The sequence below is a fragment of the Manis pentadactyla genome, chromosome 10, assembly GCF_030020395.1.
Source record: "Manis pentadactyla isolate mManPen7 chromosome 10, mManPen7.hap1, whole genome shotgun sequence".
Taxonomy (NCBI): Eukaryota; Metazoa; Chordata; class Mammalia; order Pholidota; family Manidae; genus Manis; species Manis pentadactyla.
In genome coordinates, this window is record NC_080028.1 from 100,114,416 (window position 1) to 100,132,926 (window position 18,511).

The 18,511-nt window shown below is 45.1% G+C and overlaps 1 long non-coding RNA gene and 1 pseudogene across 2 annotated transcripts in view; one reads left to right on the top strand and one right to left on the bottom strand.

Annotated features, from left to right (window-relative positions):
- The first annotated feature begins 7,877 nt into the window (after positions 1-7,877).
- Positions 7,878-18,511, top strand: part of LOC118931441 (cytochrome P450 3A12-like) — a 56,168-nt pseudogene continuing 45,534 nt past the window's right edge.
- LOC130679181 (uncharacterized) overlaps positions 12,330-18,511 on the bottom strand; it is a 33,540-nt gene continuing 27,358 nt past the window's right edge. For both annotated transcript variants that reach the window (XR_008992245.1, XR_008992246.1), the window contains exon 2: positions 12,330-15,099. This is a non-coding gene — a long non-coding RNA (uncharacterized LOC130679181). The remainder of the gene's footprint in view (positions 15,100-18,511) is intronic.

Sequence of the window (18,511 nt, forward strand, 5' to 3'; positions counted from 1 at the left end):
TGAGGTACATTCCTGCTATACTCACTTTGTTGAGAGTTTTTGTCATGAATGGGTGTTGAATTTTGTCAGTGTATTTTCAGCAACTATTGAGATGATCAGATGTTTTTTATCCTTCTTTTTTTAATGTGGTGTATCATTTTTGTTTTCTTTGTATAATTTATTTGTATAAGGCTTTTTTGTTTTCTTTGTATAATTTATTTCTAGTTTCATGCCATTGTGGCCTGAGAAGCTGCTTGATACACTTTCAATTTTTTTATGATTGATTTATGAATGATGTACCATCCTTGCATCCCTGGAATAAATCCCACATGTTCATTATGGATCCTTTTAATTTTTGAATTCCATCTGCTAATATTTTGTTGAGGATTTTTGCATTTATGTTCATCAAGGATATTGTTCTATAATTGTCTTGTTTTGTGGTGTCTATGCTGGTTTTGGTATTAGAGTGATGCTGGCCTCATAGAATGAGTTTGGAAATATTCCCTCCTCTTCTACTTTTTGGAATGCCTTAAAAAGGATGGGTACTAGCTCTTCATTAAACGTTTGGTAGAATTTGGCTTTTGGTTATGAAATGGTCTAGACCTGGAGGGTTGTTTTGGGAGAGTTAGTGATTACCAATTTGATTTCATTGGTGATAACTGGTCTGTTCAGATTTTGTTTCTTCCTGGGTCAGTCTTGGAAGATTGTATTTTTCTAGGAAGTTGTGCATTTCTTCTATGTTGCCCAATTTATTGGCATATAATTTTTCATAGTATGCTCTAATAATTCTTTGTACTTTTCTATTATCTGTGTGATTATTCCTTCTTCATTTCTGATTCTGTTTATGTGTGTACCCTCTTTTTTTTTCTTGATAAGTCTGGCCAGGGGTTTATCTATTTTCTTTATTTTCTCAAAGAACTAGCTCCTGGTTTCATTGATTCTTTCTATTGTTTTATTCTTCTCTATTTTATTTATTTATCTTCTGATGTTTATTATGTCTCTCCTTTTACTGTCTTTGGGTTTCATTTGTTCTTCTTTTTCTAGTTTCTTTAATGTCTGTTTAGACTGTTTATTTGGGATTGTTCTTGTTTCTTGAGGTAAGCCTATATTGCTATATACTTTCCTGTTAGAACTGCCTTCACTGTATCCCACAGGTTTTAGGCTGTTGAGTTGTTGTTTTCATTTGTCTCCATATATCGCTTGATCTGTTTTAATTTAGTCATTGATCCACTGATTATTTAGAAGAATAAGCCTCCATGTGTTGTAGGCTTTTTTGTTTTCTTTGTATAATTTATTTCTAGTTTCATGCCATTGTGGCCTGAGAAGCTGCTTGATACACTTTCAATTTTTTTAAATTTGTTGAGGCTGTTCTTGTAACTTAGTATGTGATCTATTCCAGAGAACATTCCATGTACACTTGAGAAAAATGTGCATCCTGCTGCTTTTGAATGGAGTGTTCTGTAGATATCTGTTAAGTCCATTTGATCTAATGTATTGTTTAGTGCCTCTGCTTCCTTATTTTCTGCCTGGTTGATCTGTCTATTGATGTGAGTGGTGTGTTAAAGTGTCCTAAATAAATGTGTTACAATCTGTTTCCTCCTCTAATTCTGTTAGTATTTGTTTTACGTATTTAAGTGCTCCTATGTTGAGTGCATAAATATTTATAATGGTTATATCTTCTTGTTGGACTGACCTCTTTATCATTATATAATGCCCTCCTTTGTCTCTTGTTTCTTTCTTTGTTTTGAAATTCATTTTGTCTAGGTACTGCTACTCCTGCTTTTTTCTCCCTATTATTTTCATGAAATACCTTTTTCCATCCCTTCACTTTTAGTCTCTGTATGTCTTTGGGTCTGAAATAAGTATCTTGTAGGCAGCATACAGATGGGTCTTGTTTCCTTACACATCCTGCCACTCTGTGTTTTTTCCAATGAATTCATCCATTTACATTTAAAGTGATTGTTAATAGATAAGTACTTATTGCCATTTTATTGTTTTCTGCTGTTTTTTTAAATCTCTTCTCTGTTCCTTTCTTTGTTATACTTGTCTCTTCTTATTGATGGTTTTCTTTAGTGTTGTAATGGACTTCTCTCTCTTTTTAAATTTATTTGTTCTGGTGTATGTATTTATTGTAAGCTTTAGCTTTGTGGTTATGAAAGTTTCAAGGATAGCTTCTTTATTATATAATTATCTATCTTAATTTGCTGATTACTCTATTTCAAACACAATCTGAAGGTACTTTTTTTCCTTCTTATTCTTCCTTCTCCACATTTTTCATATTAGGTCTGATAATATAGTCTGCACTTTTTGTGTATCCCTTGATGAATTTTGTGTAGAGTTGATTTTTCTTCTTTTGTTTTGATTTCATATTTGCTTGGTAATTAGTTGGTCTACTACCTTTACTGCAGGTTTATTTTCAGTGGTGAAAGCTATTTAGCCTTAGGGTCATTTCCACCTACAGCAATCCCTTTAACATATGTGTAAGACTGACTTAGTGGTGGCAAATTCCTTCAGCTTTTCTTTACTGGAAATAGCTTAATCCCCAATTCAAATTTAAATGTTAATCTTGCTGTGTACAGGATTCTTGGATGGTGGTCCTTCTGTGTATTGAATGTATCATGCCAATCCCTTCTGGCCTAAAGAGTTTCTGTTGAGAAGTCTGTGTGTAACATAATGGGATTTCCTTTATAATTAATTTTCTCTCTCTGGCTGTTTCGCCACTCACTACTTATCCTTGATCTTTGCCATTTTAATTATTATATGCCTTTGTGTTGTCTTCTGGGGTTCCTTCTGCTAGATCTCTGAACTTTGATGACCTGAGTGTCTATTTCCTTCCCCAGATTGGGGAAGTTTCCAACAATCATTTCCTCAAAGAGACTTTCTAGCCCTTCGTATTTTTCTTCTCCTTCTGGTACACTTATTATGCAAATACTATTTTATTTGGATTTGTCACATAGCTCTCTTATCATTCTTTCTTTCCTAGAGATCCCTTTTTCTCTCTGTTCCTCAGCTTCTTTGTTTTCCTGTTCTCTAATTCCTATTTCACTTACCATCTCCTCCACATAATCTAATCTACTTTTAAATCCCTCCATTGTATGTTTCAGTTCAGATATTGTATTCTTCCACTCTGAGTGGTTCTTTTTCAGGTTTTCTCTTTGTTGAAGTCCCCCTGAGATCTTGAATACTTTTATGTGTATCTGTGAGCTTGTTTATGACTTTTATTTTGAAATCTTTATCAAGAAGATTGGTGATCTGTGTTTCATTTTGCCCTCTTTCTGTGGTTCTTTGTAGTTTTGATTAGATGAAGTTCCTCTGCTCATTTTGTCAGGCATTCTGTGCTTGTTCCTTTGTAATAGATGTCTCAGCTATGCTTTCTGGTCTAAAGAGTAATAGCTTTATGGAGAATGTGTGCTATGGTGCCCAGAAGTACAAGATTCTTTACTCTCTAGTTCCTGGCTCTATCTTGCAGGGGTCCCAGTTGTTCATGTGCCATGGGTAGGGTACCTTTCTTTCTGGCTTCTGTAGTGGTCTAAGTCTTGGTGGGAAGTTTGTTTGAGCATCTGCCTTTGTGATCAGCTCAGGAACCCCTGTTGAGCTCACCTGGCCTGCAGCAAAGGTGGAGTTGCAGGGTTAATGGGATGGGTGGACCAATGTGCTGCACAGCACTGGGTTTGAACACCTGCAGGGAGGAAGGAGCTCTTGGGGCTTGCTCCTCCAGGCACCTCTATGGTTGGGCTGAAATGGAGCCAAGCAAGCTGGGAGAGCCTCCCTCTGCCTGCCAGGCAGCAAAGTCTGCTGCTGCTGCTGGGCCAAGTGAGTTGGTTCCCAGCAGCACACAGGGAGGTGCCTCGGGGCTGCATTGCCAGCAAGGGGGATGGAGTGTCTGGAGCTCCCAAGGGTTCCTGATCTCTTGGGCTGAGGAGGGCTGGGGAGGGCTGGGGAGCTGTCTTCCACCTGCCCTTTCTCCTGAGGAGAGAGTTCCAGCCAACCCTCATCACCTCTCATGTCCCTCCCACTGCTGGAAAGCCTTTCAAACTGCCACCTGTGCTTTGGGTCTCAGGACTTGAGTGTGCCCGGCCTCCACACTGGCTGGAGTTTCAGCCTCCCAGATTATTCCACCTGCCCCTGTTGTCTGGCCCCAATTATCACCAGAACACAAAGTAATGTGGGCTTATGATGCCAGAGCAGATCTCCTGGGCCAGGTGTTCAGCACTCCTGGGCTCCTGTCCCCTCTGTGCTCCATTACTCTTTCTCCTGCCTGTAGGCTGCTATCAAGGGAGGACTTGGGTCCCACTCGATCTTGGCTTTGCCACCTCACCCTTTTCTGTGTGGCCTTCTATTCTTCCTCAGATGTAGGGGATCTTTTCTGCAGTGTTCACGTCGTTTCTAGATCTAGTTACATTTGCTGTGTTTTCCTTTCTTAGGTGCTTTTGGGAGGAGGTTTCCTTACTGCCTTCCTATTATACCATCTTTAATCTGATCCGGGTGCTTACTATTTTAAGTTCTTTCTTTTCTTGAACTACAGTTGATATACAGTCTTACAGTGGTTTCAAGTACACAGCAGTGATTCAGCAGTTACACACATTATTAAATCTTCATGCCCACTAGTGTGGTTACTGTCTGTCAACATAGGAAGATGTTACAGAACCAATGACTATGTTCTCCATGCTGTACTATATCCCCATGACCAACTTACAAATCAAAATTAACACACAGCAGTAGACTCAGACACTGGGAAGTGACTGGTTGTTACGATGTGGGAGGGGATGGGATGGGAATGTGTGGTGGGTGAGGGAATGAAGAGGTACAAAAATCTCAATCATAACATAGAGTGGTTATTTCTTTAGTGTATCTCTCCTCCATAGAGTGTGGGGTCCATAAGGGCAAGGATTTTCACTCTTTTACACTTAGTCCTTAGTACACAGCAGGCATACTGCCATATCATGGCAGTGCGGGAGAGTTGCATACCCCCTCCACTGTGAAGAATATACTGCCACTTCTCCCTACCCTGAAGCCAGGAGGGCCAGAAGAGTAGGTTACGCCCCTGGCCACCAAAATGTAGATTTCAACCGGTTACCCTAAATGGCACCATCAAATTTTACCCTCTGGGAACAATGGAGGCTTGAGAGCTGAGTTACAGACATGTAATCAGCTTTCTTTGTTACACATTCAAGACTCTGACTGTGAAATGTGAGTCAAGTGCCCAAACCATTCCAGAACAACACTCTCTCCCTTACCCCAAGCAGTTCTCTTGGCCTGTAAAAGCCAGGACAAGCTTATCAGAGGAGGTGATCCTTGGCTAACAATATAACAGGACGGTGACTCAGACTGATGGTGCTCCTTGCCTCCCTGAGGCCCTGACAGCCTGTCAACCTACCCTGATAGCTGAGACTAATGCTTCCCTGAATGTTCTTGGAGATTCAACTTTGACTGATGGCTAAGGAGACAGAGAAAGCAGATAAGCTCTTCTCTCTGGATGAGGGTGCTATGTTTCTCCTACCTGTGTAAATAGCTTAAGGCTGTACTATGATTACCTGTTAATCTGAGTGATGTCTGGTCACAGTCATATTTGTACCCCAACATTTAGGGAAGTGTTGAAAGCACATGATGAGGCATTAGTACAGGGATGAGTAGATGAGAGGCACAGGGTGTGAGGGCATCTCCAGACGACTCTAAGTGCTCGAGTCCCATGTTGGCTGCTCCCTTCATGGAAGGGAAGGGCTCAGAGAGTGTGCCTTCTTTTGTTTCCCCTGGTAGAGCCAGGCCTTTGCCCTGGTTAGGACACTGTGCTGGCTACTAGACCCCCGGCAATGACCTAGCCTAGTGCTGTGGGGATAAATTCCAAACAGCTGGGCGAGGCCCCAAGGTAAACATGCAGGCGGATGGTCACATTAAGTTTAGTTACGAAATCATCAGTCCACTATGCATTTTGAGAAAGATGAAACCATATTAGTTCCCATAGTGGTTTTGTCTCCAAGAAGAATAAGAGAGGCTTTGTGGTCAGGTGAGAGAATTAAGTTGTCAGTCGTTCTCAGGTGACATTAATCTTTCCTTGACTGGGTGAAGTCCATGCGCCCCTCTGGCTGGGAACACAGGGAGGGAGATCCCAGAGGGGACAAGCCCCTCAGTATGGTCATGACTTGGGTTCCCTGTGCTCCTGCTGGGGGAGGTGGAGCCTCTGTCCTGGACACCCATGGAGGGGAGTCTCTGAGGAGACAGGACACAGCTTCACCTGGGTGGGAGGCTGGGCCTTGGGTCTCACTGTTTCCCCAGTGACCCTCATCAGGGAAGGGCAAACACTGAAAACGGTGTTTCAGAGCCACTGACTTTTCAACCTATGTTCATGTTAGCTTATTTATGGTATGTTGTGTGTGTGACCAATGGCTCTTGGGAAACCACTTACAGCCACTGAGCCTCAGTTCCTATTTCTGTAAAGTGAGGACCATAACATCACCCTATTCAACTGTACCCCATGAGGGTACCAGAAAGGGCAGATTTATTGGGTTTCCTGGGATTTTCTTTCCTACTTTTTCCGGGTCATCTTCCAGATTCCCAGTCTGTCCTTTGTTAGTGTTCAAGCTTGTGGCCATTTCCCTCCTGAATCACCTCTTTGTGGACTACATTGTCACACTCCAGAGCTATGTAGCCACATAAACATCGGTTTCCCAGGCCAGGCAGATGAGCACTGGTCAGAGTGAGCGATGAGCAAGGGTGACTCCCTGATGCTCAGCCCTCAGAGCTTTTCCTGCAGGCATGTGGCAGGGCTCACACAAGGCTCTGATTGCTCCTTACCATTACCAGCCCCTCACTGCCTGTTAAAAACCCTTTTCACCAAAAAGCAGGAAGCCATCTGCTCCAACCCCTTTGCCCCAAAGAAAAAGCTCATATCACCTCTTTGGAGTCCTATGTGTCTGTGTGTGATGTGACAGCTGCCACATCATTAGTGGTTAAGACAGGGGTCCACTTGGCAATCTGGGCCTACTTCTCCTCTTTCTCCCTAACACCGATTGCTTTTGGACATTGATCTTTCCAGACAAGGCAGCCAGTCTTTGGTGTAGAATCTGTCAGATGGCTGTCCACTGCAGGACTCTCTGCAGGGCTGGATGGGAAGCAACACAAATTGATATTGCCTGGTGCAGCCATCACCATCCCATTCCTGTCCTGCCTCCTCTTCAGCGGCCTTCTTACCAAAGGGATTCTGACCCTCAGCCTTAAGGTGCAGAAATGGTGGCACATGCACAACCAGGCCCTCTTGTTGTGTATTAATACCCAGGAAGATGGTGTGGTCACCCAAAGCCACAGGAACAGGACACATGGGGGCCCAGCAAACTCCCCTCCACCACTAAGCATGGAGTGCTCTGCTAGCGACTAGGGTCATAGTGATGACTGACACCTAGATGGGCCCTTGAGAAGTGCTCAATCTGCTAAGAGCTCTAGGTACAGACACCAGCAATGGTGCTGCAGGGCAGAGAAGACAATAATAGAATTGGGAGGGGGGAGAGGCTGCCCAGGGGAGAATGTGCTTTATCTGTTCAAGGACATTGGTGATGAAAGACTATTACAGAAAGGGCTCTATCTGTGCTCAGCTTTAAAAGAGGAGTAGGATTCTTCTAGGGGACCCAGGCACATTTCTGAGAATAGGAAACTGCATGGGTAAAGATGTGGTAACCTAGCTTGTTTGAAAGATTTCAAGTATTTTGCATTTGGGGCAGCCGTGGCAATAAAGGCAGACTGGCGATTTAAGGCCCTTTGATAGAATATCTGTAACCTTTAAACTACCTGATAACGTTGCCTTTTTGGTTTCCTATAAATATTAACTCCCAGTGTGTTCAGCTGGGTGTGTCCATGATGCTCTGTCAACTATCAAGGCCAAGAGGGCACCTGCAGATGGAGCACATGGTCCCTTCTACTGGCTGCAGCCCAGACCCACCCCATCTCCCAGCACATAAGTATTCTAGCCTCACAGAATCCTGCTGGGTGGGAAGGAAAGATCTGCACATACAGACCAGCAAAGAGTAGCTCATCCTGTGGAAGGAAACTCAGAGGAGAGACTCTCGGAAGGACAGCGGCCATGGACCTGATCCCAAGCTTTTCCACGGAAACCTGGGTCCTCCTGGCTACCAGCCTGGTGCTCTTCTACCTGTGAGTAACTATCCAGCTCACCTCCTCTGTAACCTTGGACTTGAGTGCCATTCAGGCCCTCCTTTCCCTTATGTGTTTTAAAGATCTAAAAAGAGTTAGTGAAAGGGAAGATGCTTGCACCTTGGTTTCTACAAACCCATATTATTGATCTGCTCAAGGAGCAGTCCCCACCCTCACCTCCCAATTTCCGAGGCTAGGAGGGCTTGGGGACATTAATGCTCCTGGGGATGATCTCATGCACTACCAGGGTGGGCCTAGACTAGTGCACCAGATTGCAGCAGAGACAGGTATAGACAACTGGCCACTGAGTAGCAGGCTCCTCACCCACTTCCCAGGCTCTGGGGATCCTGGGAGCAGGAGGATGAGGCTTGATTTAGTCCCCTGACGTTGGCCTTCTGGGTTCTGTGTCAGCTGCAGGAGACATGTAGAGGGGATGGCCCCTGTGTCACTTGGGTGGCCCTGCTCCCCTCCAGCCATCACTCACACAGGACGCCTGGTGCAGCCAGAGTTCGAGGGGGCTGGGGACTGCTCCACCTTCTCTTTAGACTGGCTCATCCCTCAAGCCTCTCCTGACAATTGGTTCCCCGTCCCTGTAATGTGCCCCTGTCAGAGCTCCTAGAATACAGTAGAAATCTTGAACTTGTTTCCCTTTGTTTTTCCTTTTCCCTCCTGTCTCTTAGGGGGTTAGCATCAGTATAGGGTTTCCACTTCCCAAGCATGAAATCTGCTAGCAACCTGCAAAGGCACAAGCCCAAAAGGCATATTGTATTTTACATGTTTTCCCCTTAGTTACAGTACAGAAGCATGAATGAAAACCATCTAGCAGAGGAATTCCTCTCAAAGGTGGGTGAGGCTCTGGGAGGAGGGAGTCCCCTGCCTGGGGCAAGTTCTCTATGAATTTCAATTAGATCGAAGGAAGACAAGGGCAAAATGTGGGGGATGAAAGGGTTTACTCTCAAACTCAGCTTCTCCTCACCTAGAACCCCAGCTGCTCAGGTCTCTCTCTCCCAGCTTGTGCTCAACCATGCTACTGTGCTGGGCACAACTCTGCGGCTGGGTCTCCAGTGACTGGGAGGTGCCTGACCGATTACATACCAGGAACAGAAGAGAGGATAGAATGGGTGCTTCCTTTCCACCCCTAGCCTGGACCAGAAATTCCATGACTGACCAGCAGCTCTGCCACGGAATATCCCATAAATGTACAAACAACTCTAATAAGGTCAAGTGGGAATCCTGGTCAAAATGTTCCATTTTCCCCACAGTCCATCCCTCCAGGATTCTCACCTCACAATTTATGTGCCTCCAAACTTCCACAATGGCCCAGTGCAAAGAAAGCTACGGCACTGTAAACAGATTAACAATGAACAAATAACAAAATTATGTTACAGATAATAAACCTGTAAGATAAATTTCAGCCGAAATAAGCAGGCGAAGAGAGGCAACAAAGGGCCAGGTAGTTTATTTGAGTGCACCCCCAGGTGATGTTCCATGGCCTGTAATACCCAGGCTGGAGAAGTCACACCCAGTCAGGGAGGTGGGGGCTTATAAGGGATTAGGAGGGGGAGGAGTGGGCAAGTTATCCTAGGGGGCGTGGAGAGGTTTGATTGGCTAAAGGTGACATGATAGATAACTAGAAACTTTTCTCCTTCCAAGAGGGAGGAGGCTGACATCCGGGTCTTAGTTGGCACATAAGGATGGAATTCAGGAAGAGCTGTCCCCTTTCCATATAAGGCATGGACTTTGGGGTCTGGTCTGTTTTCCCCTATGGCATCTCTCTGTTCTGTTTGCATGTCCTTCTTTTTCCTTCCTCCAGCCTAACATTCCAGCCTTTTGGTCATAATGGGTGACGACTCGATCTGGCTCCTTCCGGCTGACAATGGGCATTGTGGGGGTTTGAGGCTGGTATTAGGCCGGAGGAGGGGGCTCAGTGGGAAGAGGTGAGTGATGGTGAAGTAACATCTGGTTGGTGGCAGCCCGGGTCATCTGGGTTAGCTGCTGTTGGAGGAACCTGGGGACACAAGGGGCTACTAAGAGTAAACCACAAACTGTTATTAAGGGGCCTAGTAGGGGCATTAGCCAGGCCATTATGGGGGACTGGAATTCTGGATTGAGTTTACATCTCAATGACTAGTATTGGGATTTAGTATAGATAAGACTGCATTATTGAAACAATACTTTTCTCTAAAATCACCCTCATTTTTATTAGAAGTAACTAGATTAAGAACATAATGGTTGGCTTGATTATTTGCATAAGTGCAGCAAGAAGAGCAATTGATTACATAGGCTCTTTTAAATATGCTTTGCTGGAACTTTTAATAAGGAATTTTTGATTGGACTTTTAAAGGCTTCTTGAGGCCAGAAAGCCAAGCTAGACTTTCCCTCAGGTTGTGCCTGCAGTACCTGTACATTTGGGTGAATTCTTCTCTTCTCTGAGGTTCTCAAGACATTCTTGAGGTTCCTGCACCTGCCAGGCAGTGACCTTCTTTACTTACCTGGTAAGGCTGCTGGGAACTCTGTAAGCAAGGTACTAGGCCAGTTCTTCCAAGGGACTTTGTTGGCTTTATAAAGTCAATCTTAGTTCTTTAAAGCTGTCTGTTCATATCTGAGTTTACATACGTGTCTCTCAGGTATGACGTTCTAGTCAAAGCCTTGGTAATATAACCAGTGTTTTTAATTGGTCCTTTTATAAGGAAAGCAGATTCTTATTGAACTTGTGCAAATAAACATACTGCCATGAAATATAAAAATAGTCACTGAGAGTTTTTAAATTCTGGAGGGATCAGGTAGAGAGAAAGATAAAGTTTCAATTCTGCTTATAAAGGCAGTTATTTACTAAACTGTTGTCAGCTTAAGAGAAAAAGCTTAAAACACTTTATCAACATTTGAAACAAGAAGCCACAAAATCATCTTCCTTAGTTTACTTAATCCTATATAACGAATACCTGTTCTGCTGAAATATAGTTCTTTACTAGCTTAAGAGTAATAAAACAGTGACTATAAATAATAAAAGACTTACAAATAACAATGGTTAAAGATTTGATGAGAGCTTACTGTAAGACAGTTGACATAAGGAAATTCTGATATTTTTGTAACACAAAACATTTAGTAATAAAGTTTAGCATTCCTCTTTTTGACAGTGCTTTCTAGGTAATTAAGCAGGTAATTATATATCAGATAAATAAGCTAAATTAGCCAAATACTTTCTCCAATGAGAAAAAGTTCTTCTGACATGTTCCAGGGGCCCTCTGGAAAATATCAGAGTTAACTAGAGGTAAAAGTACCTTTTTGAATTTGGTTTTGGGAAGTTGTCAGAAGAAAGTTTTTTTGGCACTTGCTTAAATAGGATTATAGGTTGCCATGAAGCAATACTTATCCAATTAACTAGAATGACAACAAAGTACTTCAAAGGCAAATAAAGAATGTTTACTTTACACAGTTGTTAGCAAAGTTTAGCTTTTAGTCCTTTTAATATTAAGATCTCATTTTCTTAAAGACTCCGACAACTCACTGAGACTTTAAGCATAAGAAACTGCTTTGATAAAACAATTAGAAGAACTCTCTGCAATCTTTCAATGTTAAGAGCAGACTACCAGTTAAGAAAACTTTGTCCTTTTAACTGAAAACAAAATTCTAATTTTGCTGTGTACTTAATACTGAGACTCATTTGCTTTAATTTTATATAGCATGACCATATTAAATTCTTCTACAAACTTTTTACAACTTTCTTTTTACATTTAGATTTCTCCTTCTAAATAAACAGCTGTACTTTAGAACAAAGTTACTTTCTTTTATTAAAAGACATATTTTTTAGCATGCAGAAATGTTTTCCTTACCACTTTATGTAGTTTTGATTAGAACTTAAAACTATTACTTTAACTTTCAGTGAACACTGAAAAATAGGCTACTGTAAACTGTTATACTAACATTCTTCAGATTGATACATCTATGAACGTATAATATCATTTTTGGAAATGTGCTTTATAGCACAATTTCTTATTAGGCACAAAATATGTCTATATAACTTAACAAACTTTAAGAATTTTGGTTACTACAAAAATTCTCAGGCTGTTTGCATATATATATATATATACACTGTTATACATTAATACAATACTATTATTAAGATATTTATTTGCTAGGCTTGTTTACTTATTTTTAGCAACTATGCTAGATTACCTACAAAACCTTTACTGAATATTAGACAAAGCCAAGCCTTTAAGCATTTTATTCTTAAAATATTTAGAGATAACATCAACTGAAATGACATTAGGTAAACTTAGGCAGCTGATAACAACAAGGACATGCCCGCCTCAGCCAAATCCAAATTAGCATTAATGCTTAACATTTTTATCAGATTTTTTGGAAGTTTTAGGATGCCCAATTTTCACAAGTGCTTGTTTTTAAATAAAATATTTTTCATCTATACACCTAGACACACAAATGTACAAACTGAGATACGACTAGAGTCAGCAACACCTCCCACACAAAAACATATACACAGACAGACCGATGTGAAGACTTGAGTCACTGATATGCAATTGCCTTCCCTCTCCTCAGCTTCTTGTCTGTGACTTCTGGAACCAGAGGGCAGGAGGGGCGTGTTCTGGTGGGGGAAGAGGGCGGTGAAGGCGGAAGGAGAGGGGGAGGGGGTGGTGCAGCCACCGGAAGAGGAGAGGAGCAGGACAGTGGCATGGTTGAGAATGCAGGACTTTAAGATGGCGGCGACATGTGTGAAGACAAAGGACTTAAAGATGGTGGTGTAGAGAGGGGGAGGGGATCGCGAGCTGAGGGAGGCAGATGACTGAGGTCTTCTGGTGGATCTGAAAAGGAAGGACTGAGCAGAGTAAGAGGCTGACAATCTTTAACTGGAGATAGGGCTAGGAGAACCTGAGTCATTGAAAACATTAAGGTCTGGATGGGAATGCAAAGTCCAAAAAGCCTGCACATATGAGATTTCACTCTACTCTCCGCTCCAGTGGCAATAATTAATCAAGATGGTGAGGAGACTAAAATTGAAAGTTCCCTCAGGGGGCCAGCGAGATTGATGTCCAAGGGATACTCAGGCCCGGCCTCAGAGCAAAGGAAGACTAGCTTGTATGTGCAAACTTCCCGGGACAAATATAGAGTAGCCAAATTAGAAATGAGACACCACAGTGGGGTCTGAGCCTCTGCTTTTGAGGGCTGGTTCCTCGTGTCTGCGCCACTCCCCAACTAATCCCCCTGAGAGGAGCGCCCAGCGTCCCAAGAGCGCCAAATCAGGGGAGACGTCCTGGGAGCCTGGGTGAGGGACGTCTCCCCCACCACAGGGCCAGGGGCGGGCCGGATGCCTGCAGAGGGTGGGCCACCTGGACATATGTACGATTTCTAACGGACCAGGTGAAATGCAGTTAGGGAGGGAAACAGACCGGGGGAAACTGAGGGACTCACCGGAAAATAGTCCATGCAGCAGAGAGCAGGCTGAGGTCCTGGGTCAAGGAAGGAGGGGGTGCGGCCACCGGTGGCCGGTTGGGGCTCTGCACTCACACTCCTTCCCGGGTTTTGGCACCAAATGTAAGATAAACTTTAGCCGAAATAAGCAGGCGAAGAGAGGCAACAAAGGGCCAGGTAGTTTATTTGAGTGCACCCCCAGGTGATGTTCCACGGCCTGGGCATTACAGGCCGGAGAAGTCACACCCGGTCAGGGAGGTGGGGGCTTATAAGGGATTAGGAGGGGGAGGAGTGGGCAAGTTATCCTAGGGGGCGTGGAGAGGTTTGATTGGCTAAAGGTGACATGATAGATAACTAGAAACTTTTTTCCTTCCAAGAGGGAGGAGGCTGACATCCGGGTCTTAGTTGGCACATTAGAAGGATGGAATTCAGGAAGAGCTGTCCCCTTTCCATATAAGGCATGGACCTTGGGGTCTGGTCTTTTCTCCCCCTATGGCATCTCTCTGTTCTGTTTGCATGTCCTTCTTTTTCCTTCCTCCAGCCTAACAAAAACCATGACAGTCCTCAAGCCTGTGGAGCCAGCTGCATTCAAAGTCCTTCTCAGACTGAGTCCGTAACTCACATGTCCACGGGAGGCCAGCAGCTGAACCGGCAGGGGTCTCCAGGCATGCGAAGCAGGCAGCAGCTGTTGCTGGAGGGCATGCCCAGTCAACTACAACTGTAGAAGAGAATTACCATAAGGGTAATAAGAACATGTTTTAATGGCATCTTCAGAGACAAATGTCCATCAGGTAGGATGCATGTAAGAGAGTGGTCCTGTGATAAGACAGTGGCAGGAATTGGGTCCCATCCTGCTTTAGCATACCAGACCTTCACCCCTCTCCTGTGGGAGTTACTCATGGGTTGATATGAAGGGCTACGGGAGCCACATGCACTGGCCACAGTGATAAGACAAAACTCCCTGGTAAAATACTCTTACCATTTTGGGTACACTACCAGAATTTGGGAGGACCACTCTGTAGTTATTCCAGGAACACACAGGACACCAGTTTCCAAGCCTTCTCCCCAAGGTGTCAGATTGGCCAGCCATCACTGGTCCATGTGTCAAAATGTCCAAGGCGTGGCTGTGAGATGCAGTCACAATGCACATCTGCTAAGGCTCTGCTGACTTCTCTAAAAGTTGGGCAGGTCTCCCAGTGGGCTATAGTCCACATTGTCTTCTGTCATGGACCAAGTCGTCTGCTTCACCATTCCCTGGGGATGCTGAAGGCAAATGGCCTGCGAGCCACTGCCAGAGGCCCCAGCCATAGCCATCTTCAGTCACATGGACATGCAGCTCAAAGGGTCTTGATGGGTCTTCCTCACTCAAGACTGTCACAGCCTTGACTGCCTGTCCTGCAGTGGCAGAGGTAAATGCTCACGTTTCATCCCAGCCGCCCTGATGCCTTTTCATACCAAAGGGCAAAAGGGCCTCAGAGTTCGTGCCAAGTGTGTGGTAAACACTCTCCAGTAGCTTACAGGACCAAAAGCCTCTTGCAATGCCACAGTTATCTGTAAGAGAATCACAAGGGAGCATAACATCATACATAGTATTAGATCCCCTGTTTCCAAGGGCATTTGAGCTTGTTCCAGTAGGACAGCCCCACCCCTGCCACCATTCACATCAGTGGGGGTCCCAGGAAACCACTCGGAGTCTCAATAAATCAGAGATTATTCAGCTCCTGTGCCTACCAGAGCCAGGACACACAACAAATTCACTGGGGACTAAGAATTTACTAAATCACTCAACAAGTGGCTGCAGCCAGTCCCTGAAGGCGAGTGCTTTGATCCTTCCCTCAGTCAGAACAAAACACCCAATCATCGTCCAGCAGGGTCAGGCCAGGGTCTGCACACCCTCCCCCAGGAAGCCGGCAGATACACCGGCCAGACGTGTGGCTTTGCCTCCAACTTCCATTTCTTGGACCTCAGGGGCTGGAACTGCTGCTCTGGCTTAAACTGTCGCCACAGCTCTAGCAAGATCTGATTGGGCTGTCCATCTAGTTTCTCTTTTACTACCCCTGCTTTTATCAAATCAACTCACACCTGGGTCCTCCAGACCTTCATGGGGCCCTTTAAATGCTTTCTCTCAGTAGCAGACTGTATCTCCTTCCTGCTCTCATCAGCTCTGCCTCTCCCAGACCTGCTATAGTACAAGCAACCTCACTTAGGGGTTGCCCTAAGCGAGGGAAAGAATAGCCACTAGGGACCCAAAGACGGATTGGGAGAGCTGTGTGGAGCCCCAGATTTCCTATTCCCACAGTGAACAACTCCTCATCTAGATCCTGATGGTCCATATTGTAAATATTTTTCATGTCCAACTCCCATAACACCTGTTGAAGCTGCACATACGTCTGCCATCTAGTGGGAGAAGATGGTAAATCACCCCAATTAGGCCACGCAGTCCTGAGCACTGCTGTCAGCCAATCCACACTGTGTGGGGTGTGTTTGGCAGTGCGACTGTCACTAGGTACAGTCACCACCAGGCAGCAAACACAGGAGCCTTAGAAGATGCCAGTGCAGCCAAGAGCCAGTAGCTGTAGGCAATGCCCTCCTCATGCCTACCCAAGGGAAACAGGAAAGATGACGGGCTTTACTGTGAGCTCTTCATTTGTACCAACAACAGCATTACTCTCCTCAAAAGAGGGAAGCTGGCAAGAAAGGAAAGAATTACCCAGCTCACTGTTTACAGTCTACAGAATTTTAAGAACACTCTGACATGAAGTCTTCAGCTGCCATAGGCTAATCACCACTAAATCGGTGGGGGTCCCCAAGGAGCCAAGAAAGCAGATGATGAGCAAACGTCATCATTGCCCTTGGACTGGCTGCTGGTGTTTCCGGCCCACACACTTTGGCCCAAGCTTCCCGGCTCCCGTTCCGAGTCAGTGCCCGGCAGCCCCGGCAGCTGCTCCACAGTCCCTGTGACCTGCCTTCTCATTCACTTCATAGATATGGGACCTACTCGCATGGACTTTTTAAGAAGCTGGGAATTCCTGGGCCAACACCGCTGCCTCTTTTTGGAACTGTCCTGTCTTACCGCAAAGTGAGTGTTTGAGTTCCCACTTTGCTTCTTGTGGTCGCAAATCCCAGTTTAGCTGAACAGTAAAATTGCCCGTCCCCGGGAGGAAGTTCTGAGGTCACACTTTCCTGAAAAGCGGTGTGTACAGACACCCAGCATTGCCAGGTGCCGCCCAGCACAGGCCTTGATATTCCACCTTGTGAGCATCGTGAAGATGATTTTGTCTCTGCTCTGCGCAGATACCCTGGACGGCACGTTTGTACAGAGCATTCGGAGAAAACCACAACAGGGTCCCTCGTAGCAGTTCACTAAGTGTGTGAACTGGACTCAGACTGTGCAGTGCATAGCATGAGCTCTAGGCAGTGTTTCTCCTCCCCTCCTGGACAGCTGTGCACCTGCTGTTTGTTGGTCAGCCCGAGGATCCATCCTGGGGTCATCTGTGCATGCCGGAGTTCCCGCACAACTGCTGAGCCTGCGCTTGTGTCCAAGGCAGTGCTCCACTCTTTGCTCCCCAGGGCATCTTTGGGATTTGAGAGATGGACAGGAGCTTTCTGCCTCTTTCTGGGCCTTCAAAGGAGGCAGCGTGTGTGGGTGGGCTGAGTGGGCAGTGGGGGTAACTGAGACAGGACGGTGGTTGTCCAAACTCAGATATTTGATCTCTGAATGAGCTGTTACAAAGACAGAATCATTAGATAAAGTCACTAGAAAGTGTATGATTTGATGAAATTGTTCAAGTTTCACTGAGCAGAATGGTGATGCATGAACTGTGAATCTTGGTGGAGCCTTTGTGGCTAATCCTGCTCTGACCCCTCACCCCGGGTCCGGACCCTGGACAGAAGAGACCATCTCATGTCCAGGAAGCCAAGAGGCAGTGCTTTGCAAGCAGGCTGCCCTCTGCCTCCGATTTCCTTTCCTGCAGACACAGTCTTGTCTCTCAGATCCTAATTCCCCCAACCAGGCCTAGTATCCCAGAAACGTGCTGTATTTTTTCCTAGTCACACATTTTTCCCTGTGAGAAAGCAGTAAGTTCCCTTCCACTTTTCCCAGATCCGCTCCTTAGTAGAGGTATCTGAATATCCACATTTCTGTTACCATCTTTGTATAGTTAAAACCTCAAATACCACAGCTGAAACTTAGTGAGAGGAAGAGGCATTTTTTAATTCCAGAAGTGAAAACTGAGAGCCAGTGCTGTGCTTTCCTTATTCCTGCCTGCAGTGGAGGCACCTTCCCACTTTCTCTGGGTTGAGCTGGAAACTGGAAAGTGAGTTCTCTGGTCATCCATTCATCCACTCACTCACTTTCTACTCAGTAAGCATGCCTGAGTCTTATTTGAATCCTCTAGAGGAAAGGAGGTCCCTGGTGTCTTTAAGTTCCTAATTCCACTAGAATTCTAGAGAGGCTCGTGAGACAAAGGAAAGGCTGCTGAGGAGTACTCAGGTGTGGATATGAACGTTCCTGTGGCCAGGACTCACCTGACCCTGGTTGGCTAGGTCACTACACACGTGGGCAATATGTTGCTGTTGACTCTATATAAAGAGCTCTGCCCAGTGATCTGGGTGACACGATGGCACGACTGCAAGGCTGCAGGAGAGCAGAGGCTGGAGTGGTGGCAGTGCTGAGGACAGAGCCTGGGACGGCTGTGCAGGCCGAGAGGCCCAGAGGCAGAGACTGGCTTGCTGTGTGCAGACTCGCTCTGAGTGGATGGGATTTTTGTAATTGACCTGCCACCATGGAAATAAAGTTGGGTATGTCCTTTCACCCCAATAACATTCTACTGTCATTTCTTCGGTCACACTGAATCCATAGTGAACTTGCCCGGGGCTGAAACCTATTGGCAAGATATCAGGCCACTCCGCCTCCCCCAGCTCAGTCTCCTCAGGTGTCCATGGAGGTGATAACTCAAGAGAA